This window comes from Podarcis vaucheri (assembly GCF_965113315.1).
Source record: "Podarcis vaucheri genome assembly, chromosome: 2".
NCBI classification, from domain to species: Eukaryota; Metazoa; Chordata; class Lepidosauria; order Squamata; family Lacertidae; genus Podarcis; species Podarcis vaucheri.
This window is the reverse complement of record NC_138760.1, coordinates 40438105-40460008: the sequence shown is the minus strand read 5'-3', so window position 1 is coordinate 40460008 and position 21904 is coordinate 40438105. Positions and strand designations below refer to the sequence as shown.

General features: G+C 45.0%; 1 protein-coding gene and 1 long non-coding RNA gene across 3 annotated transcripts in view; one reads left to right on the top strand and one right to left on the bottom strand.

The window, feature by feature from the left end:
* Nucleotides 1–308: 308 nt before the first annotated feature.
* LOC309521995 lies at nt 309–7722 on the bottom strand. The gene is made up of 3 exons (XR_014214808.1): nt 7567–7722; nt 2578–2665; nt 309–1164 (listed from the first exon to the last, which is right to left on the bottom strand). It is a non-coding gene; the product is annotated as an uncharacterized lncRNA (long non-coding RNA).
* A 322-nt stretch (nt 7723–8044) lies between these two features.
* The window catches only part of RHBDF2 (rhomboid 5 homolog 2), a 58238-nt gene continuing 44378 nt past the window's right edge, over nt 8045–21904 (top strand). Inside the window, exon 1 of one of the 2 annotated variants that reach the window (XM_082203553.1) lies at nt 8045–8190. The gene's annotated coding sequence lies outside the window, so the exon portion shown is untranslated. Of the gene's footprint in view, nt 8191–18640; nt 18659–21904 lie in introns of those variants that run through there. The other variant, XM_082203555.1, reaches the window with a different exon arrangement.

Genomic DNA, 21904 nt, shown 5'->3' with positions numbered 1-21904 from the left:
GTGTTTGTCAACAGTCATTTTTCTGGGTCATGTGGCCAACATGACTAAACCGCTACTGGCGCAACAGAACACCGTGACAGAAACCAGAGCGCATGGAAATGCCGTTTACCTTCCCACCGCAGCATTGAAACTGCTAGGTTGGCAAAAGCTGGGACAGAGCAACAGGAAAGAACTGCTGCTTATGTACATATTCAAACTAAAACAAACATTGTCCGACATTTTAAATAACTCTTTCTCATCCTCTTTCTCTCTCTCAAACTTACCATTTATTTAGACAATTTACATATTGCTTTATTGCAGTGGACCCTAAGCAGTGTAGAAAGAACGGAATACAATATAAATTGGTTTAAACTATTAAATCAGAATTCACTTATTGTGCCTGCTGGAACAAAGAGTCTTCAGTAGACGCTGGAAGTTGGCACAGGCCTGGCAGCAAATGCGACGCTCAGGAGTCACAGTTCAGGAGGTCCAGAGAAGGACAAGAAATGATAAAGATGCCCAGATAAGCTTCCCACTCCACTGGGCCAGCTTTGAAGGGTGAGAGGTGGAGTTCTCACTCCCAAGACTCTCTCACCTTACGGGAATGTCAAGCTTGCAAGGGTACACTCCACCAACATTGGGTGGGTCTGCTCCCATCTGCCTTATGGACAAGGCTACACTTTCCTGTCTGGTCCCTGCCTCCTCCTTTTCAGTCTCCCCCCTCGGCTGATCAAAGCCTTCTCCAGTCACCTCTAAGTCTCTCAACTCCTGAGCAGGTCAGAAGGCAGAGCGGGCATCTCTGGTCCCCCTTCTAAAGCGACTGAAACCAGGGTGGAAAGGGTAGAGCCCCCCTCCTCCAACCCAGCTCCCTGCCATTCAGCCCCCTCCTCCATTTCTTCCTCTTCCTGCTCCTCCTGCATCGCAGCCTGCCAATCCAAGCCTGTGAGGCTCAGGACATAGTCTTGTTGCAGTCCCCACACATGCTGTTGGCAGCAGAAAGGGCCCTGGGATTCTCAGAGCCCTAGCAATCTTATCAAGTGCCTGGGTGCTACGGTAATGCCATAGACAGCAAAGTTTATGAGCTCCAGATATTGATGAATTGCAACTCCTATGGGACCAACGGATGATGGAGTCCAGTAACATCTGAAGTGTGCCAGGTTGACACTTGCTGCCATTTTTTCCAACCTGGGAGGAGAATCAGAGATCTGAGTAAATGCGACCCGACTCTGAAAATAGGTTCCTGGCTCGTCAGACTCTTTTTATTCTGAAAACATTTTGCGGAAATGTTCCAGAAAAAAATGAACTTTCATTTTTGTACCAAAACATCGGCGAGAAATGGTTTATCTACTATGGGGCCTTTATGTAACATCTGTCATTATAGCTGGAGAGGGGAGGAAAACAACATTTGCAAACGCTTGAGCCAGAGCTACAGTGGACTCAGACTGCCCTCCGGTGTTCAAAGCAGGGATAAGTGAAAAATGAAATGATCCTCTTAGCAGATACAGTGGTACCTCAGGTTAAGAACTTAATTCGTTCTGGAGGTCCGTTCTTAACCTGAAACTGTTCTTAACCTGAGGTACCACTTTAGCTAATGGGGCCTCCCGCTGTCGCCATGCAATTTCTGTTCTCATCCTGAAGCAAAGTTCTTAACCTGAGGTACTATTTCTGGGTTAGCGGAGTCCGTAACCTGAAGCATCTGTAACCTGAAGCATCTGTTACTCGAGGTACCACTGTATTTTATTCAGAGTTCCTCTAGACATGATTTTTGTTCATAATGATATTGGGGCAGTTACACGCAATCCTTCTGTCATTATTTGCAGCTGCAAAAGTGTTTTTTTGGGGGGGGGGTTATTTCCCTTAGGTTCCTACTGAAATCCTGCATACTACAAATCTTTTCATGCTACAAATATTCTGGGGTTGTTTTCTTGTCCCACTTTATTCATTTATTGCATTTACATCCCACCTTTCCCCCCAAGCTGCTCCAGGTGGTGTACATAGTTTTCTCTCCCCCCCCCCATTGAATCCCCACAACAACCCTGTGAGGTAAGCTTCATGGCTGAGTGGGAATTCGAACCCTGGTCTCCCAGATCCTTGCCTGACGCTCTAACCATTAGGCCACATTGGCTCTTCTTCTATAGTGCTAAAGTGCAAGAGAGCCCCTCCAGATTGCAATAATGAAGTAGCATGGGGAAAGCTACCGCAGGACATCTAACAAAGCAGAATGGTGCGTTGAAGGTCAAGTATAAATCCAAACACATGGAGAAGAGGGTGCCATCCACACTGTCACATCTCAAAGTGCAGGGACGAGGCAAGGCAAACAGTTCAAACAAGTTCAGAGGTGATATCAAAACAATCTGCTCCCTCTTGACTTTTTCATTCAGCCTCCTATCAAGCTGTTAGACTTTTGCCTTACTGAGATTCCATTATCAATACAGCACCATATTTAGAATCAAATCTCAAAATGGGAGAGAACTCCCCTTCCCCCAAATTTGTGAGGAATATTATTAGGATGTCTCCCAAACAATGTTCATCAGATGCACATCTAGGGCTCTGTGCTCTTCCCTGAGCAGTGAAATTTAGGGCATTCTGTCTACCCGCCTTCTAGGACTCCCTTCCTAAGATTCGGTGCCTGGTTGATTCTCTTCCAGCGATGAAGAACTTTCAGCTTCGGAAGACATTTTGGTTCCTGGAGGAGGAGTAGATGAAACAACTTTTATTGGACCTTATGTTTGGGCTGATTCTTTGCTTTCAGAATCTGTTCGCAGTTGTTCATTCTAGGATGTTTGTTTTGTAGTGTTGACTGAATTACTATAAGCCTCTTTCGGGTCCTGAGAAGGCTGGTTAAGCAGCAGGTTGTAGTTAATAATTAAATAATTATTAATAAATAAATAAATAAATAAAGTCTTTAATTGTTTTTTTTAACTTCCTCTTCTATTTCTATATTGCTTAATATTTCTTCATTCAATTTCCATCTACATTGTGATCTCATCTCCCCACGTAGGATTACCATTTGAGTTGTGATCTGATAAAGTCCTTGGTGATACAGTGGTACCTCGGGTTACATACGCTTCAGGTTACATACGCTTCAGGTTACAGACTCTGCTAACCCAGAAACAGTATCTTGGGTTAAGAACTTTGCTTCAGGATGAGAACAGCATTCGTGCTCCGGCGGTGTGGTGGCAGCAGGAGGCGCCATTAGCTAAAGTGGTATCTCAGGTTAAGAACAGTTTCAGGTTAAGAACGGACCTGCAGAACGAATTAAGTTCTTAACCTAAGGTACCACTGTATCTCTATTTTTTGTTTTACTCTTACTTTTGTTTTACTCTTTGTTTTACTCTACAATTCTTCCCTCCCACCTCCTCCTTTCCTCCTTACTCCTCTCTGTCTCTACCTATCTACTCTCCTTCTTCACTTATTATTCTGTGGTTCACAGAAAGATCAACATAAAAACCACAATATATATATAATAAAAATAAAAACAACACAATAACCCCTGCCCCCGGCAAAAAAGCCACATTTTAAAACGATATAGGATGTCAATCAGATCAACCAAAGGCCTGCTTAAAAAGGAACGTTTTTGGCTGGCACCTAAAGGCACCAGGTGAGCTTCCCTGGGGAGAGCATTCCACAGACGGGGAGCCACTGCAGAGAAGGCCTGTTCTCATGTTGCCATCCTCCAGGCCTCTCAGGGAGGAGGCACAAGAGGGCCTCAGAAGATGATCTCAGGGTCCGGGTAGGTTCATATGGAAAGAGGCAGGTATTGTGGTCCTGAGCCGTTTTAAGCCTTTATAGGTCAAAACCAGCACTTTGAATTGGGCCCAGAAACTAATTGGTAGTCAATGCAGTCAGATCAGGATTGGTGTAATATGCTCACTGTCTTGCTCCAGTGAGCAACTGGGCCACTGAATTCTGCACTAGCTGAAGTTTCCAAACCATCTTCAGAGGCAGCCCAACGTATAGCACATTGCAGTAATCTAACCTTGAGGTTACCAGAGCATAGACAACACTAGTTAGGCTATCCCTGTCCAGATAGGGACGTAGCTGGGCCACCAGCCGAAGCTGATGGAAGGCACTTTGGGCCACTGAGGCCACCTGAGCCTTGAGCGACAGCAAAGGATCCAGGAGTACCCCCAAGCTATGAACCTACTCCTTCAGGGGAAGTGAGCAGGCGATCTCCCACCCATCTGGTCTAGGGAACCACCCACTAACAGTGCCTCAGACTTTTCTGGATTGAGTTTCAGGTTGTTGGCTCTCACCCATTACCACTGCCTCACCTGCAGAAACTGCACTTCCTCTTTCTCCTTCTTCCACCTCCTCTTGTTGACATTCTACTAATTGTCCAAAGTCTTTTTTATATTGTCTCACAAATGATCTGGCTTTCATTATTTCCACACATCCTTGTTTATTTCCTTTACTTACATCAGTAAGGAGCCTACACAACACAAAACACTATTGCTGCATGTAGGTTTTATTTTATTTGTTTTTTATCTTATATTTTGGAAATGTACATCCAGGGGTTTTTTCCCTTGAAAATTTTTTTGGGGGGGCCCCAAGAGAGTGGGGCCCTAAGCTATAGCTTGTTTAGCTTATACGTAAATCCGACACTGCCTCTGGGTATTCCCACCGGAATGAAACATTTTTCTTCTTCTGTCAATTTGTATTCATTCCTTTTTTTAAAAAAAGTCCTACCAGGATTTCCTTTAAGATGATGATTCTTTGTTCTTGAATTACCAGTGCTTTCCAAAAGTGGGCTTGCAGTACATTATCCTTGAAATTTCTGGAACTGGATATCACTAGGCAGTTGCCTGGTAATCTCATACTTTTTGCACAAGGTGATTTCACTCTGTAAATTTTATCCACTGCTCTGTTGGCCTCTTCCTCTTCACTTTCCAGTAAATTTGCTAGATGATAATATAAAGTTATTTCTGATTTGGATGCTATGGCATGTGCAGTGCCGGATTTACATATAAGCTAAACAAGCTATAGCTTAGGGCCCCACTCTCTTGGGGGCCCCCCAAAAAAATTAAAAGGAAAAAAACTGGATGTACATTTCCAAAATATAAGATAAAAAACAAATAAAATAAAATGCACATACAGCAACAGGGTTTCATGTTGTGTAGGCTCCTATGATGTAAGTAATGGGACCCGCCTGCTAGCTTGCTCCCTAAAATATCACTGGTTTGCTCATTTCTATATATATAGGGTGCCTACATTCTGCATGGATTGGTTGCATGGCAACATGTACAAGTGGCTTTAGGTCCATAAATTACCATATAGCGTATATTCAACACAAAAAACAGCAACAATTTGTTGTTGACAAAGGACAGCTGGATATATAAAGGGCCCCATTACCTTCAGTAGCTTAGGGCCTCATCAAACCTAAATCCGGCCCTGCACAATGTGTCATCAGTCATCTTTGCTTTTTGTCAATTTATTCTTTTGCTCTCTTCTAGTTCTATTGCAATGGTTACTCTCACTTGTCCTTTGAGTGCAGCTGTTGTTTTGTCTAAGTTATTATAGATTATTTCTCCTAACTTTCTCCTTAGGTAGAATTTGGGAATGCTCAAACGTAATTGATACTGGCCCTAATTAAAATATTGTTCTTTTAAAGTCCAGTTTATCAACTATTTGCAGATTCCATTTACTGTCTTTTTTTACAAAGTTTTTTTTGTCCTGCTTGCACACAAATAATTTCCAAATTCTATTAATTTAATTGTCCGTTCCCCCCCCCCACTCATTTATGCACAGAGATGGGGGGTAAGGAAGTTGTCTTGTCTCAGAAAACACAAGGTATCAAATACAATAGTACCTCAGTTTGCGAATGTAATCCATTCCGGAAGACCGTTCGACTTCCGAAATGTTTGAAAACCGAGGTGCAAAGGGCTGGCTGCAAGTTCAGTTGGAAAAATTGAAAAACACGCAGCGGAAGCCATTCAACTTCTGAGGCGCGTTCAAAAATGGAAGCAATTATTTCTGGGTTTTTGGGCGTTCGAAAACCAGAACGTTCAGCTTCCGAGACACTCAAAACCCAAGGTACCACTGTAAATCATAAATATTAGTCCTTTTTAATTATTATGTTTCCTCCTTAACGCAAGTCTGTCTTCTGAGTTTTGTGCGTCCTCTTTAGACATAAGAATAAGGGAGTGCATGGGGGCTGTTGTTGCAGTCTAACAGTAAACGTTCCCTTCTCTCATACAGTGGTGCCTCGCAAGACGAAAATAATTCGTTCCGCGAGTCTTTTTGTCTTGCGATGTTTTTCGTCTTGCGAAGCACAGTCCGTCGCAACTGCGCCTCTTCAAGCGGCTTTAAGAAAAAAGCGCAAGACGTTTTCATCTTGCGAAGCAAGCCCATAGGGAAATTCGTCTAGCGAAGCAACGCAAAACCGAAAAACCCTTTCGTCTAGCGAGTTTTTCGTCTTGCAAGGCATTCGTCTTGCGGGGCACCACTGTACTTTCTGCTATTTGCTTGTCCTGTTTATGGGTTTTCAACCTTGTAAACATTTTTGCCCCAGGTGAAGCATGCAGGGGGTATCCAAAGCATCCATTGAGGATCCCAGCCTGTGTGGGTGGGTGCACGCAAATGTGTGGGTGTGAGTGTGTGCCAAACTGGGTCTTTGACTGGATCTAGACACGTCAAAGACATGTTTCAGTTAAAAGCGTGGCAAACTTTGTATGAGAAATTGAGTAAAAGCACAAACAGAACTCCATAGCGCCATCTGGTGTCACTTGAGTATCTGAGGTCAGGCAGGAATTTTGCACATTTCTAGTGCCATGGCACTCATAAACTCAAGTCATCACCCTTTTGTTTCTTCTGCTTCCCTGGATAGACAGCTACCACCCTATGCAAGCTTATTGGAAGCATTTCCCGCTGTGCATTTTCTGGCTAGATCCCACACCATATATCTAAAGCCCATAACTTCTCACCAAAGAATCCTGGGAACTGTAGTTTAAGGGTACCGGGAACTGTAGTTTGTGACAGGGAAATCCAGCTCCCAGAATTCTTTGGGAGAAGGCATGTACTTTAAATGTGCATTAGATGTACTTTGAATCTATGGTGTGGATCCGCCATCACAGTTCAGAAGGGACTAGCTGAAATCAAGCTAATTATGATTACTTTACTTTCAGGGGCTGTATGATTTACACAACTGGGTCTAACTCAGTGGTTTTCAACGGGTGGGTCAGGACCCACTAGTGGGTTGCAGCCTGATCCAAGGCGGGTCACGACAGAAGCACTACCACCATGCACATGCGTGTTAAAAGATTAAGAAATGGATCCCCCAAACGCATGTTTGAGTTAAAAGTAAGTCTTGGGTCTGAAAAGGTTGAAGACACCTGATCTGACACACTTCGTGCGTGCAAATCCAGTCCACAAGCCTATTCATAAAACAGGTGTGCAGGGGAAGTGGTGTGTGTGTGTGGATAAATTAATCAGAATTAAAGTGTAGCTTTACACGAGACTCCCTTGATATATTTTGGAGAACAGCTCCCCGGGAGGACGGGATCTGGAATGAAAAGCTGCACCCGACTTCCCACCGAAAACTCGCAGGTAACCGGGCGGGAGCGCGGCAGCCACGCCCCGATTCCGTACCGAGTTTGGCGCGCAAAAGCGCATGGAAGCGCAGGGCGGCGTTCCGAAGCAGCGGCGCGTCTGGGGAGCGGGACAAACCGACTTGGCTGCGAGGGGCCTTTGGCAAAGCGGCGGCGGCGGCTCCCCGAGGCCCCAGGGCCCTTTCACCTGCCGAAGGGGGGTGGCGCCCTTCCCCTTCTCCCCGCCCCCTCGGCGCCTCCGCCCCGCTCCTTCCTCAGGTAGAGCGTCGTCGAGGGGCGGCGCGCTGGCTCGGGCGCTTCCTCTCCGGCGGCTCCGGGGCGGGGAGGGAAAGCAGCAGAGGGAGGCGCTCCAGCGACCCGGCCGGGAGGTGGTTTTGCCCTCGTGTTGGGCGAGCACGCCTCGCTTCCTTTCCGCCGGCTTCCTTGTTTGACAGTCGAGCGGGGCAATCCGGTCCCTCCCGCCGCTCTCCGCCCCACCCACCTACCCGCCTGCCTGCCTGCCTGCGCCCTTTTCCCAACGGCGACGCGCAGCCTGAGCGCTGGAAGTGGAGGGTCGGAAACAGATGAGTGGAAGGACGGCGGGCGCGCGGGAACGGCCTGGCGACTCGCACAGACGGCGCTGTTGCGGCCGAAGGCAGCGCAACTTCCGCGGGGTCGCCGCTAAGTAAGTGTCTGCGCGGCTTGCTGGCTTTCTCTTTGCCCCGTCTGTTGCTGCTAGGGCTGCTTCTTCCACCACCACCACCGCCTCCTCCTTTCTCTTTCTCCTTTCCTTGCTCGCCTGTGTCACTTGCTTCCTCCCCTGTCCTCGCTGAAATAGTTTCTTGAGTAGGTGTGAATGGTTTCTTGCCTTCGCCTTTTTTGTTCCCGCGCTTGCTCCCCTTTCTCTCTCCCCGCGCACCCGCCCCTGTCCCGACAGTGTGTATTTCTGGCCATGTTGCAAGGCTGTGTCTGCTTCCTCAGCCTGCCTGTTTCCCCGCCGGGGTTGAGGTGCTACTAAGGCAGCATGGATGCAGCTTGGAACTTCCCTCATTTCATCATGCACTTGCCTTGGGCCTTCTCTCTTCCTTGTCACTTGGCTTCTCTTTCCGCCCACCCGCCCCGAAGTTTTATTCCAGTGACAAACCAGCAGATCTCTCCTCCAATTCTTACTTTTCCGTAAGTTCGAGCAGTAGGAAACCTCTAGCTATGGATAACACATGTATGCCATGTTTATTTACTCAGAAGGTGAAAATAGTTTACAATGAAAATGTATGCCATATTTATTTACTCAGAAGTAGGCTTGATATCTGCCTGGTTTACTTCCAAGTAAGTGTACGGAGTGTTTGCAGTGTTGGTTGTGCCCTCTTTTGTTTTATTTCTGATTGGTTAAAGTATTTTTTTTTATAAGCCAAATATCCTGCTTTCTATCACCATGCAGAAATGGAAAATAAGTCAAGGTAGCCTTTAGCAGTAAAAAATAAATAAAAACAGAAGCACAACATACATTAGGCCACTATCATGATAAAACGCAAGCGGTAACTATGTTAGTCCATTGCAGCAGACACAGCAAAAAGGTCTGTGGCCTAATTTTGGAGTGGGGAGAACGGCAAGGCAATCCTAGCAGAGTCTTGTGGTGCTTTAAAGGCTCATTGCTTCTACAATCCTAGCCATGTCTCCTCAGAAGTAAACACTATTGACTGCAGTGGGGCATATTCCCAGATAGGTGTGCTTATGATTGCAACTTTTTATGAAGCAAGTTTCTGTGAATTAGGGTCCACATCATCAGATGCATGACACAAGGAGCTACTGATTCCAGCAAAGGCAGCAGCAATTCAAAAGACCAGAACCAAGATGGATTTAAATAGGAATAACATTTGTCAGAAGATTAGCTTTTTCAAGTACAGACTTTTTAAAAAGTCTACAATACAGGAATATTTCCCCCAGTGTGGGACTCAAACCTATGACCCTGAAATTAGAGTCTCATGGCCTATCAAAAGTCCCAAAGTTGTATACTCATGAGAAGGTCATGGACACATCCAGTTGTATGTTTGTATGGTCCTTTCCTTGCAATTGGGGGCCTTGATTAGCCAGTGTTTCCCACTGCATAGCAGAGCCCTTTGTGCATAGATCCTTTCTGCTTAATGTTGTACATGGCATTGCAGAGGGCTGTGTGAATCAGGGGTGCTCCCCCCCCCCAATTCTCAGTGTACAAGAAGAACATTTGACCCCTTATCTGCTGCATCCAGTGCCAGATAACTGCATAGGATTACAGCCTATTAAGTAGAGTGGGTTGGTGCTATTGCACTGCAAAGTATAGGTTGAGTCCTTGAAGCATCCATTTAAAGTAGATACTCAAAGAATCCTGGGGATTATAGTTTACCCCACATACAGAGCTACAGCTCCCACTAACTACAGTTCCCAGGATTCTTGGGGTTGGGGATAATGTGCTTTATATGTATGGCATGTATGCAGCTGAAGATGTATAGCCATGATTGTCAGATGCATTATTTACAACCTCATGGGAAAGTCTTTTGTGGAAAAGGGCAGTCATGGTAGAAAAATGAGTGTGCATATCTGCGTCCTTTATATTGGCATTCCTTATGTTGGCACAAATCTGCATCCATTATATCTAGTGGTTAGACGTTATAATGCTATTGCAAATATTGCACAACTTAGTACATTAGGCTGATATCACAAGAAATACCTCTGTAATGAGGGTGCAATCTAAACCATACCAAGTTGGGGTTAGGCATATCTTGCTTTGTGGTGAATGTGTGTTTTTGCACTAGGGTGGAATGACTATGAATTACAACTCATCTGTTCTGTTATCTGCTGCTTGAAGATTACAGATGTTTATCATGCTGCATACCACTGTTGTCAGTGCCAAGACCGTATGTGTTACTGCAAACACTGCCTTGTCAATGGGTACTGCAATTGATTTTCTTATACATAATTATATCTGATCTTTTAGCATTTGGTTTGACCTCATTCCTCTCTGTTCCCATCCCACCCAGCTGTGGGTGTATGTGTATCACACACGCCTGACAAGTTAGAATTACGCTTCATGCATTTGAAGTGGACTCTGGTCCCTGGAAGGTTATCGCAAAAAATTGCTCTTGCCTTTCAGGTGGTATAATACTGTCTTCTTTTCTAAAGCAGGTATCACCAGCCCAGTGTCTGCAGATACAGTGGTACCTCGAGTTACAAACGCCTCAGGTTACAAACTCCGCTAACCTGGAAGAGTTACCTCGAGTTGAGAACTCTGCCTCAGGATGAGAACGGAAATCGTGTGCCAGTGGCAGCAAGAGGCCCCATTAGCGAAAGCACGCCTCTAGTTAAGAACAGTTTCAGGTTAAGAACAGACCTCCGGAATGAATTAAGTTCGTAACTAGACGTACCACTGTACTGGCTTTCACTGGTGCCCCACAATCTGAGCTTTCATTTATTTACAGAAGTCAGTCTCTAGCCCTCCTAGAAAGGAAGTTGGGGAACAAAATGTGCAGGTACCTTCTCAGAGACTTCTGTGAAATGAGAGTGTTGTGACCACCTTGTATATTTTTCCTGGTACAGAGGAACGCTCCCTGATGCTATGAGACAGCAACAGTACATGTGTGTGGTTGGAAGTGTAAAATCAATATTTAGTGATTTCCACAGCTAGGACTGTGGTAAGACATAGCTTACTTCCCACAGCATGCACAAGGTTGTTGAGGGTGGCTGTCTCTGATTTTGTGTTATGTCACACCCATACCCCATAGCACCTATTTTGTGACTTGTACCCTCACAGTCTCTCCAAATTCAAAATGGGTCCCCTGGTCCGAAAAGGTTGGCAACCTCCTGTCCTGAAGAAATTGTAGAAATCTGAGCCACTAACAATGCACTGAATCCTGCCCACTGTACTTGCTCCTGTGAGCAGCCTGGCTTCTGCATTCTGCACTAGCTGCAGCTTCTAGACCTGATACAAGGGCAGCTCCACATGAAGCACATTACAGTAATCAAGCCTTGAGGCTAGCAATACACATAGCACTGTGGTCAGGCTTTTGTGCTTCAGGAATGGCCACAGCTGGAATATCAGCCCGAGTTACAGAGATTAGAGATACAGCTACTTTAGCTTGTTAAATTACTTGTGTTGTTTACATCTTCCTTTATGTGAGCTTGTAGACTTGGGGTTTTTAACAGCTTTTTAATGGGGGCTTCAAGAACTCTTACAGGGAATTTCCTAAATGTGTTATTGAAAGCAGTTTGGCAAATGGTGCAAGTCTGTGAGTTCCAAAATACACCATTTATCCTTGTTGTTTATTGCAGTTTCACTTAAATATCCTAAGAAAGCGCTTTCTAGAGTCTTTCCTGCCATATGATCATTGATCTTCAATGTCACCTAATAATATTTCTTAGCCTTTGGACAAGGCCAGTGAACTTAAATAAAATCTGCCTTTGAACCATTGATCTTCAGTAGTAAAACCAGTATTAACCTAAAATATATTATTAAGATGCTGCTGTAACGTCTTGTTGCTGAAGTATCTTGTACTGAGATGCTGTAAGGTTGTAAATGTTCATTTTTGTGTGATGAGAGAGTCATGCCCAAGATCACTAAATGAAACTTGGTGAGATGACTACATCTGATTTGATATTATGGCTTTCGCATTCTACAGTGCCTGGAAAATGAACTCATAGCAATAAAGTGTGGGTTGCAGCGGAAAACTCCCTTCCTGCCATCTGGCCAGGAACTCTGCCTTGCTGTTTTGTGTATGTGTGTGTTTAACAGATCATTCGCCTGTATCTGGGATGTGCCTAGTAGAAGCTGAAACCTAGATGGATAGACTGCATTTACTCTGGAGATGTAAGTCCTGAATGTTCATGATTCTATGTGTTGGACTAGACCTGTGTTTCCAAAACTTAGGTCTCCAGCTGTTTTTGGACTACAACTCCCATCATCTCTAGCTAGCAGGACCAGTGTTCAGGGGTGATGGGAATTGTAGTCCAAAAACAGCTGGAGACCCAAGTTTGGGAAACACTGGGCTAGGCCTTGCGAGGGACCAGGGTTCAAACATCCACCCAGTCATGAAGCTCACTGGATGACCGTCAGCCTAACTTGCCTCACAGGGTTGTTGTGTGGGGATTAAATTAGGAGGGAGAAAACTGTATGATACCTTGAGCTCCTTGGAGAAAAAGGTGGTATAGAAATGCAATACAGTGGTACCTCTGGTTAAGTACTTAATTTGTTCTGGAGGTCCGTTCTTAACCTGAAACTGTTCTTAACCTGAAGTACCGCTTTAGCTAATGGGGCCTCCTGCTGCCGCCGCGCCGCTGGAGCCCGATTTCTGTTCTTATCCTGAAGCAAAATTCTTAACCTGAAGCACTATTTCTGGCTTAGTGGAGTGTGTAACCTGAAGCGTATGTAACCGGAGGTATCACTGTAAATAAAAAATACTGGATTGTTGGCAAGATTGAGAGAATGCTGTTCAAAAGTGATATGAACAGTTTTAAAGTTCTCTATAAATGCTTACTACCTGCTAACTCTCACATACAAAATGGTCCTTAGCTCTCAAAAAAAACTGAGAACTGACTCTAAGAATGAGGACCAAGAAGAGTACGGAACAGTAGCTTCCATCATCCATGAGCTCGTACTAAAAGTAATGCTTCAGGGCCTAAGCTGTGTATAGCAGCTACAGTGGTTTCTTCCATTTGGTCAAACAGCACTTTTGATGGGTGCTGTCTGTGAATTCCATTGATTATAAGGCTTGTGGCTTACACCCACTGCTTAATGACCAAAAGGCTTCCATATAAATAGAAACCTATAATGAACAATTAATATTAGGCCATTAAATGATGCTGAATCATAAGTGCTTCTGCTTGGCGAGGCTTTGACCTACTCATCAGCCCAAGCCCTTTCTGTTTTTTCCAGAGCTGTGGAGGAAACTGTTGCTTTCGGTTTACTTGGGCATGTTGTGAAACTGGTAGAAAAGTCATCTTGTCTTTGAGATCTCATTTGTCTTGAGCGTTCTGTGAATAATACTGTAATGCTTTTACTTCATTTTTAGAAAACCACTCCCCTTTTAATTTCCCCTTGTAACTTAGACGTCATTGGTCTGTTTGCCATATTAATTTTTAAATGGCCCAAACAACATTCTGCAGAATTGTTACATCTGACAAAGTGGACCCTGGTTTACTGTATGAAAGATGTGCTCAGTGTGCCACAAAAATGTCTTTTTTTTATTCTGCAGCGTTTTCCTTGCCTACTGATTCTGAGTTATTAGAGAGGGTTTTAATAACTTTTTCTGTTGCACCACATACCCTAGGAAGAGCAAACCACGACCCCCCTTTTCTTGCAAAGTCTAGCTTCCCACTTTGTATTAAAAACATATGAACATGCCAGCTAGTTCTCTGTTTTCCCATTCTTTGTGATTGCATTGAGGAAGAAGTTGTGTGTAGGGTATTTACCAAAGAGGGAAGACAATGCAAGACTTATATCTTAAAGCAGGGGTAGAGAACCCCCATCAGCCCCAGCTTATGTTCAGGGACAAGGGAAGTTATAGTCCAGCGACATCTGGAAGCCCACAGATGTTCACCACCTGTGTCTTAAAGGCTTTTGGATCTCATTAGGATAGTGGAAGGGTTAGCCACTGTTTTCAGAGAAATGTCCTAAGTTACGGTACTCTGTAGTGTTTGCATGTTACCTATAAATGATGTGAATGCCTTGTAGCTCGGAGAAGGCCAATGAAGAAAAACTACCTTGTGGTGCCAAATGATTCCTCCATTTTCCTGTTTACTCAGATGAGATCAGTATCTTGTGCACAAAAGCTCAAAGAAAGAATGAAGCTGACAAGATTCCTGTTTTGTGTAGTATTTCCTGCTGTTCTTCATACATGCATAAAAAGGAACAAATATAGAAAACTCTCCAAAAATGCACACATCCTTGTTTTTGTAGCCCCAGCTTAGTAGCAGACAACGTTTATTAAAACAAAAACAAAAATGTATTACATTTTTGTCCCACCCTTTCTCTTGAATGCTCAGGACATGATCAGTCAGGCTTCAGTTCCTCCCTGCCCCCAATGATTCTATCTCCCATCAGTTCTAGCCAGCATGGTCAATAATCAGAGATTATAGCAATTGTATTGGAACATCTGGAGGGCCCATAGTTGGGTAAGATTGCCATTCATGGTTCTTCTCCCCCCCCCCCCATTCTTTGATTGTGCTTACCACATTTCAAAAATGAGCAAAATTAAACCTTTCACGTTGAAACAGAATCAAAACAACAAAGTAGCAAGACAGCCCCAGTGAGCACTACCATTAATGCCACATTTAAATATTATTATTATTAGTAGTAGTAGTAGTAGTAGTAGTAGTAGTAGTTTATTTGTCCCCTGTCCTTCTGGCTGGATTTCCCCAGCCACTCTGGGCGACTTCCAACAAAATATTAAAAAATACAATAGAAGAAGAAGAAGAGTTTGGATTTGATATCCCGCTTTATCACTACCCTAAGGAGTCTCAAAGCGGCTAACAGTCTTCTTTCTCTTCCTCCCCCACAACAAACACTCTGTGAGGTGAGTGAGGCTGAGAGACTTCAGAGAAGTGTGACTAGCCCAAGGTCACCCAGCAGCTACATGTGGAGGAGTGGGGACGCGAACCCTGTTCACCAGATTACAAGTCTACCGCTCCTAACCACTACACCTTAACATTAAAACTTCACAAAACACTGACTATTGAAAACAACTCAAAAGTTTTTTTTAGAATGAAAAGGTCTGCAGCTAAACGCAGTCTGATAAGTGGGCTTCAAAGATGACTTGCTGTGTTTCCTTCAGCACTCGGTCAGTTATGCCATCTTTTCCAATCTGGCCAGAATCTGTGGTCCCAGCAAAGTGGACAGGAGCTGAAACAAATGAGGAGATGACCAGAGAGAGAGCCCAGTTTGCCAGACACCCAGCATGATAGAACCAATCCTGATCGTGCATTAGAATTCTACCCGTTTAATGTGTGTTGCAATATTGCTTTCCTAACTGGTTTTTGCAGCTTTTCTGAAAGTCTGTCAGCCCAAAAACGCCTCCCTTCCTGGGAAGTCAGGCACTGTGCTGGCAGCCTCATCTTGTTAGTGACAGGAAGCTGACTCTGCACAGACCTGTCATTGTGCAAGCTGAATATCCTGGGAGCAGGCAGAGACAAAATGCCCATTTCCAGCAAGGCTGTGGACATCTGTGCATTCGGGTCTACGTTCTTGACAAGGAAACAATGCCTATCTGATGATCAAATCTGTGTCTTAACTGTAGAAAAGCATATAGGAGGAAATTTCTTAGGAGATGAGGGGGAATCTATACCAGCTTAAAGTTTCTAAGACTGGCTCGTCAGTAGACCAGTTTCAACACAAACTGCCTGCCCTGGAAGAATACACATGTAAAAAAATAGAGCATAAGATATCCGTGGATGTTTTTCTTTCAGAAAAATGCATGAGCAGAGTGGGGGCAGAAGTCTAGTGTTTGCTTATTACAATATGCATTCTTGTGTGATGTTTGGCACTGTAGTGGTTCTAGGAGTTGCTCGTGCGTAAGCCGGTGCAAACACCTGGCTGGGTTGCCTAAGTGAACCTTTACTGTCTGGACAGCCACTTACCCGTGGCTGACTCCGTCAGTGGGCGTTTCTTAAACTTCTTCCAGCAAAGAAGCTCTTTGACGCCTAGTCTCCTCCTACTCTCTCTGCGCGAAAGCCTTCTGCGCAAGGAGGGCGTGGGCAACGGAGGACCCCTACTCTCCCTGCTGGTCCCAGGCAAGGAATCATGGGACCGCCTCGCCGCTTCCCCCATCTGCCCCCCTTCTCCACTGGTGCTATGCTGATTCTCTTCCCCAGAAGGTGGGCTGCCTCTCCCAATCCCAGGACGCTCTCTGGAATCCCTCTGGATTTTGCTCTCCCTTCGGCACTGATGGCAGTTCCCTGACAGGCACCTAGCTTATACAGTGGTACCTCGGGTTACATACGCTTCAGGTTACATACGCTTCAGGTTACATACGCTTCAGGTTACAGACTCCGCTAACCCAGAAATAGTACCTCGGGTTAAGAACTTTGCTTCAGGTTGAGAACAGAAATCGTGCTCCGGTGGCGCAGAGGCAGCAGGAGGCCCCATTAGCTAAAGTGGTGCTTCAGGTTAAGAACAGTTTCAGGTTAAGTACAGACCTCCGGAACGAATTAAGTACTTAACCCAAGGTACCACTGTATATCTTGAGTTTCTAACACTGCTTCAGCTTCGAGCTGCAAAGCAGGCATGGGAAATATGTCTTCTACGGGCCATTCTGTTAGGAGGCAAAAATGCGGGAAATTGCCTTGGTGCTTGCTTAGCCTTGCCAACTGTTTCACAGCCTTGCGATTCTGTGAACAACATGTACTAATGGAAGTTTTGGATGTGGTTGCCCTCTTTCTTTTTCCTCTTCTTCTTCCCAGAGCCATGCAACAGCTGCTGGACTCCCACCCTGAATCCCCAGCAGGCTCTTGCATCTGCCTTCTTGATTTCCAAAGGGTGGGTGTTCGCTGACACTCTCCTGTCGGATCACGAACTTTCCCCCTACACAGCTGTGTTTTTAAATTGTGTTCAGCGGCTGGTGGAAGAATCCGGCGAACTTCGTAAGCAAGTGGCACAGAGGGTATGGTATGTTCAGATGCGTTTTGGGGAAAATTCTCTTTGTTTGCTTCCGCTCTCCGCTTAGAAGAGTGTGAATAATTACAGCGGAAACGTTTGTAATGGCTTTTCCGTAATGTATGGCTGGTCTCATATCTGGAAGCAAACGATCCACAGTGTAACCTGACCCCCCCCCCCAAACATTGCAGGTGGGGGGGCAGTGACAAGTGTACAGTATTCTGTTTCTAGAAGTGAAACTAGCTTTGGTGGGGGATGGAGAGCAAAGGAAGGCATGTTGCTCCATAATGGAGAAAAATGTCCCAACAAGGTTCTCCTAAAATATATTTTTTTTGGTACATTATTCCTAATTATGTATACTGTTGGGATAGTGGTAGAAGAATGTAAAGTGGTGTAGCTAAGAAGAAACTATGTATGTGCTTCCATTTTATATACAATGTATTTAGTATTTTAAGGGTTCCTCTAAATCTGAAACTTAAATAAGCACAGGTACAGTCATACCTCGGGTTAAATATGCTTCAGGAAGAGCGTTTTCAGGTTACACTCCGCGGTGACCCAGAAGTAACGGAACGCGTTACTTCCGAGTTTCACCGCTCGCGCATGCGCAGACCTCAAAATGACATCACGCGCATGTGCGGAAGCTGCAAAACGTGACCCACACAGGCGCAGGCGCGCAGTCACCTGTTACGTTCTACTCAGGATGCAAACGGGGCTCCAGAACGGATACCGTTCGCATCCAGAGGTACCTTGGGTTACATACACTTCAGTGTGCATACATACACTGTACAGTGGTACCTTGGGTTACATACACTTCAGGTTACAGACTCCGCTAACCCAGAAATAGTACCTTGAGTTAATAACTTTGCTTCAGGATGAGAACAGAAATAGTGTGGTGGCGGCACAGCTGCAGCAGGAGACCCTATTAGCTAAAGTGATGCTTCAGGTTAAGAACAGTTTCAGGTTAAGAACACACCTCCAGAACGAATTAAGTTCTTAAGCCGAGGTACCACTGTACTGAGAATTCTGAATTTGAAAAGCTTCTGATAAATATTCAGTTATATTTCTTTTTGAGAGCTGTTATTGCAGTTGAAATGCATCTGACTAAAATTCACATGAAACTTGCACATAAATCTACTTGAGTGTGTTCAGAGAATTCTGGGCCTCTCTTCCACTATGCTTCCTGTAAGCTTCCCCTTTTCCTGTCCAAGAGAAACTCACCACCACAACCTGCAGCAAAATCATCCTACATGCGCAGAGCTAACTTAGTCCCAGCTTTCCATGTCTACCTGCTTCTACTGCTAGCACCTGAAAGCCTGAAAAAGGAAAGGCTCCTGTTCTGACCTGAAAGTGTCCAACTTTTCTTCTTAGGCCTCACTAAGTGAATGATGTTGGCTTGGGTGGAGGGAGGGACACAAGAGAGGTGTAGATTCATAACGACTGAGATTCTCCAATAGACATCAAGACACCTTCCAGTGCAAACCTAATCATGGCCTGCTCAGAAACAAGTCCTACTGAAGACAATGGGACTTATTCCCAGGTAAGTAATCTTAGGACTGCAGGCTTTGTCATTAGGAAAGTTTAGAACACCTCCATGTTTAATGGTTAATATGCGCAGTCTTGTTCTGCGTTTATAACAACTTTGAACTAATACTGTACCCCAGAGGGATTTGTGAGGACTTTGCCCCCTCAGGGAGACTTCAGGGTCCTTACTTGAACTTTGAGGGATTTTTTTAAAAATGCAAACATTCAGCCTGTTTACTTGTGTGGCAATAGAAGGAAAGCGGTAGTTGATATCCTACATCTCCCCCTTCCCTCGGTCTTCCAGCCAGTGGGTAAAATGTGATATTTTTATCTTACAGTTAAACCTTGATTCCTGAACGCCTCTGTTACCGTACGTTTCGGCTCCCGCATGCCGAAAATCTGGAAGTAAAGGTTCCGGTTTCCAAACGTTTTTCAGAACCCGAACGTATAGCGCGGCTTCTGCTTGAGCGCAGGAAGGTCTTGCAATCAATCGGAAGCCGTGTCTCGGTTGTCGAACGTTTCAGAAATCAAACTGTCTTCCAGAACGGATTACCTTCGACAGCTGAGGTTTGACTGTATAGTGGTACCTCAGGTTAAGAACTTAATTCATTCCGGAGGTCCGTTCTTAACCTGAAACTGTTCTTAACCTGAGGTACCACTTTAACTAATGGGGCCTCCCAGGCCACCGCCACACAATTTCTGTTCTCATCCTGAAGCAAAGTTCTTAACCTGAGGTACTATTTCTAGGTTAGCAGAGTCTGTAACCTGAAACGTCTGTAACCTGAAGCATCTGTAACCCAAGGTACCACTGTATTAATATTCAGTACAATCAACTTTTTCAAATACATAAACCTGTTAATCTATCCTTAGAAAAGTTCCGGCTGTTTTGCATGGGTTCACACACACACCCAGTATGTCCATAAGACCATAAGAAGTACCCTTCTGGATTAGGTGAATGGCCCGTCTAGTCCAGCATCCTGTTCTCTGAATAGGATTCCTCGCAAGAAAAGGGAAAAGTTGACAGCTATGGACCAGGTGTCTGTGGTGTGCATGCAAGCAGGACTTAAGCGCAGCAGCACTGCCCACCTGCAATTTCCAGAAACTGGTATTCAAAGAGCTCCAACAGTTTAGGTAGACCACAGTCATCCTGGCTAGCAGCTGCTGATAGTCTTTGTTGAATCCTTTGATAAAGCCATATAAGTTGGCGGCCACCACAGCTTCTGCAGTAGCGAGTTCCATAGTTAAACTGCATGAAGAAGTACTCGGTGACCCCCCCAAGAAGTATGTATGTGCTCCCAAGCCACAAAAGTTCTGGCTGCAGGCTTGGCCTGACTTCTAAGACTGCAGCTGCTGAGCAGCTGGTCAGCACAGATCTTCTCACAGTGTGAGCTGTGGTATGAATGGTTGTGTGTCTTGAAGCCTACCAGCTTCTTCTTCGTTGCAAAGAGCGGGACAAAGAGAGCCTTGGTCTCTGTCTGGTTTTTGTACTGTATTGGTTTAAGAGAACTGCCAGATTTAAGATGGCAGTTCTGTACATGCTTAGCTGAGAGTAAGACCCATTGAAATCAATAGGATTGGTTTCTCAGTGGATGCATATAGGACTGCTCTGTAAACAACAGCGACAAGTGTTTCTCCAGTCAAAAGCGTGCCATTGAATTTTATTGATTCCGTCCCGTTCTGAGACACGCAGCAAGAATAGGGAAAAACACATGTTGTGCGAGGGAAACATAATTGTCAAACCAGAAGCATTGGCAGGTGGCCCGGAAACAAGTGTGATATTGGATACTTTTGACATATTAGATTTCTGCTGTTGTGGCTGGAGTTCAGGTGCAGCCTGAAGCCAAAGGGACTGGCCTTGCTCCTCTTCCTTATTGGATGTGTAGAAAAGTAAAAGTTGGCTGCAGAGCCAAGCCTAGTCCACTAGAGAAAAGTGCCCATGACGAAGGCCAGTAACTTGGTGGGTAGAGCACCTGCCCTTTCCGTCCAAAAGGTCCCTGGCATTTCCAGTCATGACTGGAGCCATTGCCAGCCAGTGTGGACAATATTGAGCTAAATCAGGGTTTCCCAAACTTGGGTCTCCAGCTGTTGTTGGTCTACAACTCCCACTATCCCTAGCTAGCAGGACTCACTGGTCAGGGATTATGAGAATTGTAGTCCAAAAACAGCTGGAGACCCAAGTTTGGGGAACCCCAAACTAAACAGATTGCCGGTCTGGTTTGGTATAAGGCAACTGCCTATTGGGCTCTTTGGAGTTTGTGGTTTGGGTGCCCCTTTGAGGGAGTTAAATAGATCACTGCTGGGACTGTTTTTAATACTCCAGCACTTTGGCCAGCTTTGGTCTCTGTCTGGTGTGGCAGAGCTGTGGAATTGTGTTGAAATTGTTGGGATGTGCACTAATTGGAAACAAAAGCAGTATGTCTGCCCCAAAGCATTTGCAGGCGCAAACAGTATTGGAAGTGGGATTGCGTCTAACCTCCCTGATACCGTCAAGACCACAACCCGTCACAAATGCACAATAAAAAGGATATCTGGAGGACCCCTATGTTCCTGTACCGCCTCTGGCAGTTGGCAGCTGAGCTCTTGCTCTTGTGGTTCAGGCACCTCTTCTCACTAGTCCAAATATCACTGAGCCAGGAACATTGGGGGTCATGTGGTGCATGTTCGTCCTCAACTGTCTGCGCATAACTTGCCTAGTCAAACACATTTTTTTTTATTATGCGGTTGTTGGTGCTGGGGGATTATTTGAGATTATCTCTGTAATTCATAGGCTGGCATGAGTGCGACCTTATTATATTGGCTCTGACATGAGTGTGACCTTATTTTATTAGCTCTGGGCTAAGCATTGTCATGTGCTATCTGTAAATCTGACCAGCTCTGATTTGCTTGCCTCTGCTGGAACAGCCTGCTTTTTAAATCTGGGCAGGAAGTGAAAGCTGCTATACAGTATGAAGTTGTGCAGTTTTCATGGAAAATATGCCCTTTGAAGAATAGCATTGTCAGACCCGTTTTTCTCTGCACCCACTCTCTTTTTCTGTAATGGTTAAAGTTTGCCACACAGGCTCCTTCTCCCCCTACCTCTTTCTCCAACCCCACTTCCTTCCCCCAGCTCCAGTGTGACACCCCAGAATGTTCTGAGCAGCCTTTCTGAAGCTCATTCACTTCTTCTGGAGGACTAGAATTTTGAGAAATAGTGGTTCGAGTGTTGGGCTAGGGAGACTGGGTCCAAATCTCTGCTTGGCCACAAAGCTCACTAGATGACCTT